Below are 10330 nucleotides of genomic sequence, written 5' to 3'. Positions count from 1 at the left end.
CAATATATGTGGAATTCGTATAAAATGCAATATATTTTTCCCGCTAAAAATTACTACGATTATATCATTGTCGGAGGTGGCACGCCCGATTGTTCACTGGCAACCATTTTGTAGGGAAAAAAATCAGATTCCTGCTCTTGAAAGAGAGGATGTTCCATTTGGGAAGACCGAAGATGGATTGCTCACAACATTGTTGGGCTATGATGACCAATAACCTTTCTGGGCTGTGATGACAAATGGGCTAAAGTCCAAATAACTATTTTAATACTTAAGGCTCTTGCCCAATAAATTGACCCTGATCCGCCCCGGCCCAAAGGTAGATAAAATCATGTTTTTTGGCGTGGCGTTTTTAACGCAGCCAAAAACACGTCTTTCCTCTTATTTCTGAAAACCCCCTGACTGTTGGATTTATTTTTGATCTACGGCTGCCTTGGTTGAATATATATACTTCCATCTTTTTGCCCTAATTGATTGGAACCGTCATTTTCACTTCTCTCTTCAGCTGCAGCTGTGCTTTCGAGATCCTTCCAAACCTTTCCTTTTTCGTGACCATCCAATCTTTGACTGGATCTGAAATCTGAGTGATTCTTTCTTTGTGATACTAAATACTAAGTGTATTGGAAGGATTGGTGTGTGATTTACCCTTGTGGTTTCCTTTAATCTGATAGAGGAAAACCTTAGGGTTTGGGGCGATGGGTGTGGGTTAAACAGACGGGTACAATCCTGTATTTTCTTGAGTCTGAGCCCCATAGATGAAAGGACCTTCATCTGGATGCCGTGTGGTTCGAGTTTCAGTGAACGACTGAGGAGTTGTTCTTCTGCTATATTTTTCTTGTAATATTTTTTTGTTTATTTTCTGGTTTTGTACTGATATCTTGGTGTAACAAACATAAATAAAAATTGATGAATATGAAATGCCCGAGGTCAAGCTCTTGGAGGAAGCAGTGCAATAAATGTGGGTTTATACATCAAGGCAGATAAAGATTTCTATCCAGATTAGGAATGGATTGGGATGGTTGAGTAGTGAATCAGTCCCTATGAGTGGATTGAGAAGGCCATCGTATTTAGGTCTGAACTTAGGAATTGGCAATCTTCAGTTAGAGATGCGTTATTGGAGGTTAGGATTGTTCCCTATAGTGGGCTGAATAGTGAATTTGGATTTGAAATCATTTCAAAAACATCAAAAATTTCCAGTTGAAGAGAAATGTCATGAGAACAGGTTGAAGAGTGAGTTTGGATTTGAAAGTCGTGGGATCCATTCCAGGCTGTCAAGATTTACCTAAATATATTTGCCACGTATGAATTTTTGTTTTACATGTGTATTTTCCGTCCATTTAAAGAGTTGGGAGTTAAATGAGTGGTGGATAAGCAATTATATGAAAAGATGAGTGAGCAATGGGTAACTCGTCAAAGATAAGTGCGTAAGTGGTAACATTGTTAAAGTCAATGAGTGCTGTTTAAATTTACTCTCGATATGATTTGCAATTTGGGGCGACGGTTTCTTGTAAGCATGTGAGATACTTATTGGGCTTGATCATTTCAACGGGTTAGCTATTTTGCTATTAACCGGGTCGGGTCAGAGTTCTTTTGGAAGTAAATTTCACTAGGCGTCTCAGCTTTTTGTAAATTTGGCACTCATGTCTCTAATCTACCATTTATTTTGTACACATTCCCAATTAATGGCTCCAAAGACTCTGTAACGTCTGAAATGGTGAAATTTGTCCAAACTGATTTCTCTCATCTTGAACAAACTAAAATGTTACTTCAACTTTCATTTAAAAATTCGAATAGGACCAAATTTCCCGTTTTCACAAAATATGTTTCCATCAATTCATCCTTGATAACGTGTGTCACCTGACCATCTAATATTCAAATAATCATTTTTTTTGTTAACTAGGAATGTGTGCTACAATCGCAAAGCAGTGGAATACGTCAAGGGCAAGAAATTGTGCCATTCCTGACAAATTTACTTGAAACTTGACCAAGGATGTCTAATACCACTCCTATAGGTTTTTTAAAAATTAGCCCCAACAGCAACCCAAAACTTGGCTAATAATGTCTAATGCCCCTCTAAATATTTTGAAAATCGTCTCGAATGTCAACCCAAACTTGGTTAAGAATGTCTAATAACCCTTTAAATATTTTGAAAATAGACTTGAACATCAACCCTAAAAAAATAAGGTCCAAAGGTCAATGAAAAATATATTAAAAAGTAAAACAAAATTTCGAAGTGAACTTACCCATTCTTGACTCGTTTTGAAGTGATCCCAAAACTTGTATTGAATGCGGCTAATGATATTCAAGCTAACAAACAATGATTTCAATTATGCTACAAGAAATTTTTTCCTGGTACAAAATCTTTATATGCATAAATGAATTTTGCGCATTATAGATTCAATGCAGTGCAAACAACAGACTACAAGAATCAAAACCTCCAGAAGTGCAGCCCCTTGATCCGAATGGCAAAAATCCCATAATTATTAATTAATTGAATGCTGTATTAATTTTGCAACTATATAGTAAACCTGTAAGCACCTGTGGAGACGATTAGTATACTGGTTTTTAAGCAGATTTTGTTGTGGTACTATGCTCTGTTTTCAAATCTGCTTTTCTGCACATGCAATCCGGCGTCGGTTACATGTAGAGCGAGCTGCTCAGTTTTCTCAAACCCCTTGACATCGCTATGGCGAAGCATATCCTGCAATTGGCGTTTAAAATCTTGCCATCTATAGACATATAATCAACAATATATAAAAATTCGTTAGCAATTAGTGGATGTTATGATCAACGTTAATTTCAGCAGTTGAAATTCAAGATGCCAACAGGTTAGGACCCTAGAACCCGAGACCTATCGACACTATGCCATACTAAATATCATAGACCCAAAGGCACAAATTAACAGGTAAAACAACTAAAAAATTGAGAGTTGCATGCTAATCACCTCATACTTGGATTATCAAATAATTGAACTAATTTCCTCTTATCGGGATTAATTGTTTTGGCATGTCCTTCATAAAAATAGCGACGGTGCCCCACCTAGAAATGGGGGAAGTTACCACCCTGAGTCGTAACAACAACTTCACTATGAAGGCAAACAGTATAATCCAAGGCTGCCAACCTCGACGAATGCCCCTACATGAGACGACAATGCTCAACTTGTGCAAGTTGGAGAGCACTAATCATATAGTGCATGTTTGGCACACAGTATTCAATTAGGATGAGATAATTAAATAAACAAAATTTTAACTTAGCCCCTGTTTGATGGCCATTAAAAGGAGTTTTTTTTTTTTTTTTTAAATTATTATTTGTTGTGGGGAAGGTGGGAATGAGTTTTGGAATACTATTTTTTTTTTTTTTTTTTGAACAATGTGTGGCTAAAAAGTAGGAAACACTTTTGGGTTTACATGCAAAATAATTTATTATGAGAATGTGGTTGAAAATGAGTTTTAAAAAAAACATTTTTGAAGAATGGTAGACAAACGGGAGCTCATTTTTATTCCCTCACATGCTATCCAATCCTCGTACAAACATGCCAACAGAGTTAGAATTATACCATGAATGGAGGAAGTTCTTCCAGGGAGGCTAGTATTTCCTTTGATTCTAGATGAGAAAACATCTTTTTTAGTGGAGCCATATGGTTCTCCGCTTTGTAAATTTTTCCAGATGCAGCATAAAGAGAGGTGGTGTTATCAAATCCCATGCCCCTAAGCATCATTCCCACCTACATAGTACAGGTCAGCAAATCATCCATCCAGTGGACACTGATGATGGTCATGAATTAAGCACCAGGTTTTATCACTTTTTATCATTCAAAAAAATGGAGCAGTATTGTGTTTAATAAATTATTATCATAGCTCCAGTGGAGTTAAAGGGCACTTGCCATCCACTTGATTAACACCTGATTTTGTTGATATAATGTCACTTTTGTTGCCATTTCCATTATGTATTTTTGTACATTATTGAAGGTTATTTTTGTCACCAAAGTGTAGTATCTTGTCAAGTCAAAGTATGGGTGTATTTGATAGATTAGGTGGCCTAAGATATGGCTTAATATATCTTCATACACAAGGTCACATATAATATAGAAAAAACAGTTTCTTCTTTTTCTTTGTTCTGAGAAAAACTAACAGTGGTATCAGAGCCCGTTCAAGGTCTTCGAAGGGAGCAAAAAAAACTGGTTGAAGGTTCAGCTAATCAGTGATATCTCGGACAAGTAAATTTGAAAATTCAAGAGTGATGGCCTCAAGTGGTTTCTCAACACCATTGCCTGCTGCATTTACAGGAGATAATTACAATTTTTGGGCTGCTAAAATGAAGGCATACTTGAAGGCTTATGACTTGTGGGAGATAACTGAAACAGGAACAAAACCTCCACCATTGAAAGCTAATCCAACCATTGCTCAGTTGAAACAGCATGGTGAGGAGGTAGCAAAAAAGTTTAAAGCTTTGTCTTGCATTCAATCCGCTGTATCTGATGCAATATTCACCAGAATCATCACATGTGAGACAGCTAAGGAGGCCTGAGATCGGTTGCAAGAGGAGTTTAGGGGAAATGCAAGAACAAGACAAATGAAAGTGCTCAACCTGAGAAGAGAGTTTGAGAGTATGAAGATGAAGGAGACTGAATCCGTCAAAGATTATTCTGACAGATTAATGAAGGTTGTGAATCAAATAAGACTCTTGGGAGATGAGTTAAGTGACAAGAGAATTGTGGAAAAGGTTCTTATCAGCTTGCCTGAGAAGTTCGAAGCTAAAATCTCATCACTGGAGGACTCAAGGGATCTGTCTTCAATGTCTGTGGCTGAACTTGTCAATGCTTTGCAAGCCACTGAACAAAGACGTCTGATGAGGCAAGAGGAACAGGTAGAAGGAGCCTTATTTGTTAAAGGAAAATTTAAGGCACAAACCAGTTATGGTGTGAAGCAAAACCAGCCTGGAAGAAGGAGACCTGATGACAGTAGAAGTGCTACTGATAAAAAGGTGGATTATCCACCTTGTCTCCATTGCAAAAAATCTAGTCATTCACCCAAGTGGTGTTGGTATAGACCTGGAGTTCAATGTAGGGGGTGTAAACAATTTGGTCACATTCAAAAAGTGTGCAAAAACTCGAAGGAAAAATCGAACCAACAGCAAGCACGGTTGGCAGAGGATCAAACACAGCAACTAGAGGAGCATCTGTTTTCAGCAATCAGTTCAAAAATTGGAAATGCTAATGAATCTTAGTTGTTGGACAGTGGTTGTACTCATCATATGACCTTAGATTCAAGCATTTTTGTTGAGCTGGATAATGCATATAGGTCTAGTTTGAAAGTTGGAAATGGAGAACATGTGGAAGTGAAGGGGGTAGGCAAAATTTCTGTGCAAACTCCATCAGGTACCAAGTATATTTCAGATGTTCTTTTTCTCCCTAAAATTGATCAGAATCTGTTAAGTGTTGGCCAGTTAATTGAGAAAGGTCATATGCTTATATTTAAAGACAATATGTGTACTATACTTGATTCATTAAATCAAGAAGTGATGAAAGTGGATATGAGACATAGAAGCTTTCCTTTGGAACTGAGAAATGTGAAAAATCAGGCGCTCATTGGGACTGTGAATGAATCACCTTTGTGGCATAAACGGTTTGGGCATGCTAACTACAAGTCACTTGAACAAATGCATGATTTGGAGCTAGTAAAAAATATGCATAAGATCAGTAAGGATGAATGTGTGTGTGATACTTGTCAATTAGGAAAATTATCAAGATTGCTGTTTGACAAAAACACAACTAGGAGAGTAGAAAATAAACTTGATCTTATACATTCAGATGTGTGTGGTCCAATGAGGGTACCAACATTGAATGGAAGTAGATACTTTGTCCTTTTTATTGATGATAAAACCAGAATGTGTTGGGTTTACTTCTTGAAAATGAAGTCACAAGTTGCTGGTATATTTCAGAAGTTTAAGACGCTTGTGGAAAACGAATGTGACAGAAAAATTAAAGCTATCAGATCTGATAATGGAAATGAATATTACTGCAATCAATTTGACAGATTTTGTGATGAAATGGGAATTAAACACCAGCTAACTGTGCCTTATTCTCCTCAGCAAAACGGGGTTTGTGAAAGAAAAAAATAGGACAATTATGGAGATGGCTAGATGTCTATTGTTGGAGAAGAACATCCCTAAGGAGTTTTGGGCAGAAGCTGTCAGTACAGCTGTATACTTACTAAACAGATTGCCAATAAAATTATTGGATAAAATGACACCTTATGAAGCTTGGAATGGTGTTAAACCAGATGTGTCCCACCTTATGGTATTTGGAAGCCTTTGTTATGTGCATATACGAGATGTGAAGTGGGACAAGTTGAGTAAGAAAGCTGATATTGGTATCATGATTGGATATTGTGAAAATGCAAAAGGCTATAAAGTGTATAATCCTCAATCAAAGAAGATGATGTCTAGCAGGGATATCAAGGTTGATGAAGGATCATCTTGGAATTGGGAACTTGACTCGGAGACCAGCAAAGAAAATCAGTCTCAGATGCCAAGAATGGTTACAAGTGAAGTAGATGAAATGGGCAATGATGAAGTAGGGATTGAACTTGATCATGTAGAGGCTGATAGTGGATCTGATTCAGAAAATCCAGTGCTAAGAACAAGGCCATTAGCTGATATATATGCCAACTGCAACACAGCATTACTGGAACCATCAAATCTTGCTGAGGCTATAAATTCTCAAGTGTGGATGGCTGCTATGGAAGAAGAACTGAGAATGATCAATAAGAATGGAACTTGGGAGCTAACTGATAGACCAAGAGATAAGCATGTCCTTAGTATAAAATGGGTGCTCAAGACTAAGTTAAATGCAGATGGATCATTTAATAAAGCCAAAGCCAAACTTGTTGTGAAGGGCTATGAACAACAATATGGGGTTGATTATTTTGAAACATTTGCCACTGTTGCAAGGTATGAAACCATTAGATTATTACTTGCAATTGCTGCTATAAGAGGCTAGAGAGTTCATCATTTAGATGTCAAGTCTCCCTTTCTAAATGGTTGGCCGAATGAGGAGATACATGTTGAACAACCGAATGGTTTTGTTGTTGCTGGAGAAGAAAACAAGGTCTATCTACTCAAGAAGGCTTTGTATGGCTTGAAACAAGCTCCAAGAGCCTGGTATAGTAGGATTGATGATCATTTGATGAGTCTTTGATTCACTAAAAGTGTGAATGAACAGACACTTTATTTCAAGCAAAAGGAGGATGAAACTACCATCATTTCCTTCTATGTTGATGACTTGCTGGTAATTGGGAGCAATCAAGAGGCTGTTGACAAGTTGAAGGATGAAATGATGACAGTCTTTAAGATGACAGATTTGGGGATTGCAAATTATTTCCTTAGCATGGAAATTTATCAAACTCAAAACGGGATTTTTGTGAACCAGCAGAGATATGCTGAGAATGTGCTGAAGAAGTTTAGCATGGAGAAATGTAAGCCCGTTAATACACCTATTGTTCAAAATCTGAAGCTGATGAAGGAGGATGACAGCAAGAAGAGTGATGAAAAGGTGTATAGAAGTCTTGTGGGATGTTTTTTGTATTTAACCATTACACGGCCTGATCTCACGTTTGTTGCAAATCTACTGTCCAGATTCAGACAAGAGCCCAGTGATCTTCATTTTCAAGTAGCTAAACAAGTCCTAAGGTATATCAGAGGGTGTATGGATCTTGGAATCTGGTTTAGGAGATCAGAAAGTTATGTTTTAACAGGTTACTCTGATAGTGACTGGGCTGGATCAAGTGATGACATGAAGAGCACTTCAAGCTATATATTCTACCTGGGATCAAGTCCCATCTACTGGAACTCAGTGAAGCAAAAGACAGTTGCACAATCCATAGCAGAGGCAGAATATATAGCTGTATCCGAAGCAACAAATCAGGCAATTTGGCTAAGGAAAGTGTCGGCAGATTTGAGTCACAAGCAAGAGGAAGCTACTGTCATTAACTGTGATAATCAATCGACTGTGGATATGATCAAGAATCCCGTATATCATGGTAGGAAAAAGCATATAAAGATCAAGTATCATGCTATTCGAGAGGCACAAGCAAATGGTGAAGTGAAGCTGGTCCATTGCAAATCTGAAGATCAATATGCGGATGTTCTCACAAAATTTTTGTCCAAGGATAAGTTTGAAACATTAAGGATATGTCTTGGTGTTTCCAACAAAAGTGCCATGGAGGAGTGTTGATATAATGTCACTTTTGTTGTCATTTCCATTATGTATTTTTGTATATCATTGAAGGTTATTTTTGTCACCAAAGTGTAGTACCTTGTCAAGTCAAAGTATGGGTGTAATTGATAGATTAGATGGCCTAAGGTATGGCTTAATATATCTTCATACACAAGGTCACATATAATATAGAAAAAACAGTTTCTTCTTCTTCTTTGTTCTGAGAAAAACTAACAGGTTTTATTACACTTCCCCTTCTCTTAAATTTTCCTCTCCAACTTCTTTCTAGAACAATATCCATCTCATGCTTCTCTTCGTCGCCGCCATCATATATGTAGCACGAAAATGCCAACATATCCTTTCATGAGAGACAAAAAAGCATTATAATTCGAGACCACACCATGGAATAAAGAAACAAAGTTCTGCATATCAAACGAGTTTAAATGTACACCTCTTCAAATCGAAGATGAACTGAAACGTATCTTGCCTCACTTTTCGAGCTGGCTTTAACCATCCGATCAATCATTTTTGCAGCGAGCATGTGTATGGGTTCCGAAAACCTAAGTACTTCAAAATTGCACAATCATCAAAGCCCTTGGATATTTGAAGGGACTGCATGGGCCAATCGGTTAGAGAAAGGTGCAATGCGAACAGCCCTGCACCCATTTATTAAAACAAGTTACGATTGTCTCATCAAGTTTTGCATAAAAACAACTAGTCAAACTGCACATTTTGGCCTCGACAAGAAACATCCACGTAACAATCATGAAAAGCAATTATCCATTATCATCCACAGTTCCACACTGGAGAGAAACATCATGAAAAATAGGAATTGTACACGACAAATGCAATAAAACAGAGTCCAAATATTAAATGAACAAAACATCTTCTATAGTTTGGTGCAGTTGCTTAGACTTTTACATATATTAATCTCTAATGCAGCTAAAGCTTGTATTTCTTCATTAAATAAACAAATGAAAGAGAGAAAGGATGGAGGTTCCAGGTGACAATAAGTAGACGAGCATCTCCCGTTTAACGAAAAAAGTATCAATACCAATATATTATCCAGTACAGGGATCGACACCACGACATAAGATCACATGTAGAAGTGAATATTATTTGCCCAAAAATGCAGAAGACATTATGGTAACAACAAGGTTAGAGATTAATACCCCAACTCCCTCGGCTTTGGTAAAACCTTTTGAATCGTAGGTTGGGCTCGACCATGCTTTTACTGTCAAATTCACTATGTTGCTTATGTTATTATCAAATTGCTGGAGTATAAGTTCCGGAAGCACTCTCACCACATCAACGTGATTTCTGAGTGCATATATGAAGAATTCCTCATCAAATATGTCTATAAATTTACTGCAACAAATTCAAGAAAATGACATACTTTGTCATAAATTCCAACATTACAATGTCCAACTAAGAGTGAATTACTCAAATGGCCACTGAACTTTGTAAAAAGTTTCCATGGGGTTATTGAACTTTAAAAATCATCCAATTCATCACCGAACTTTACAAAACGTTTTCACGGGGTCATTAAACTTTAAAAATCGCCTCATTCATCACTGAACTTTATAAAAGGTTTTTCAGTGACCCCGTGAAAACCTTTTGCAAAGTTCAATGATAAATTGGGTGGTTTTTAAAGTTTAGTGATCCCGTGAAAACCTGTTGCAAAGTTTGGTAATGAATTGAATGATTTTTAAAGTTCAGCGACCCTGTAAAAACTTTTTGCAAAGTTCAATGACCATTTGGGTAATTCACTCGTTCAACTAACTAAGAAACAACATATAGATGCATGACTAAAGAGCTGGAGCAGAAATTGTGTTGGAATTAAGCATCTTCAATGAACATGTATAAATAAATGTCTTGAAATAAAAGTCATTTTCTTATTCAAAATTACACGAAGTATGGAGTGGTCAAACATTTTCAAAGAAATTTGACAATGCTGTGCAATTTTTAGCTGTATTACAATTTTTTCTCATGATCAATCGTGTTTTTCAAGGGATAAGCTTTCAATTAACAGCAATACGTAGAGAAGAAAATGCAAGATTTGGTAATGCAATGCCTAGACTCAATCTTCATTCTTCAGTTATATTTTTCAATTGTATA

At 36.9% G+C, this 10330-nt stretch overlaps 1 pseudogene; it reads right to left on the bottom strand.

Moving 5' to 3' along the window:
* Nucleotides 1-2562: 2562 nt before the first annotated feature.
* LOC111383517 lies at nucleotides 2563-8753 on the bottom strand (annotated as a pseudogene).
* Between the last annotated feature and the right edge of the window lie 1577 nt (nucleotides 8754-10330).

Source organism: Olea europaea, unplaced genomic scaffold (genome assembly GCF_002742605.1).
Source record: "Olea europaea var. sylvestris unplaced genomic scaffold, O_europaea_v1 scaffold2706, whole genome shotgun sequence".
NCBI classification, from domain to species: Eukaryota; Viridiplantae; Streptophyta; class Magnoliopsida; order Lamiales; family Oleaceae; genus Olea; species Olea europaea.
Note: the sequence above shows the minus strand (reverse complement) of the source record. Positions and strands in the feature narration are given on the sequence as shown.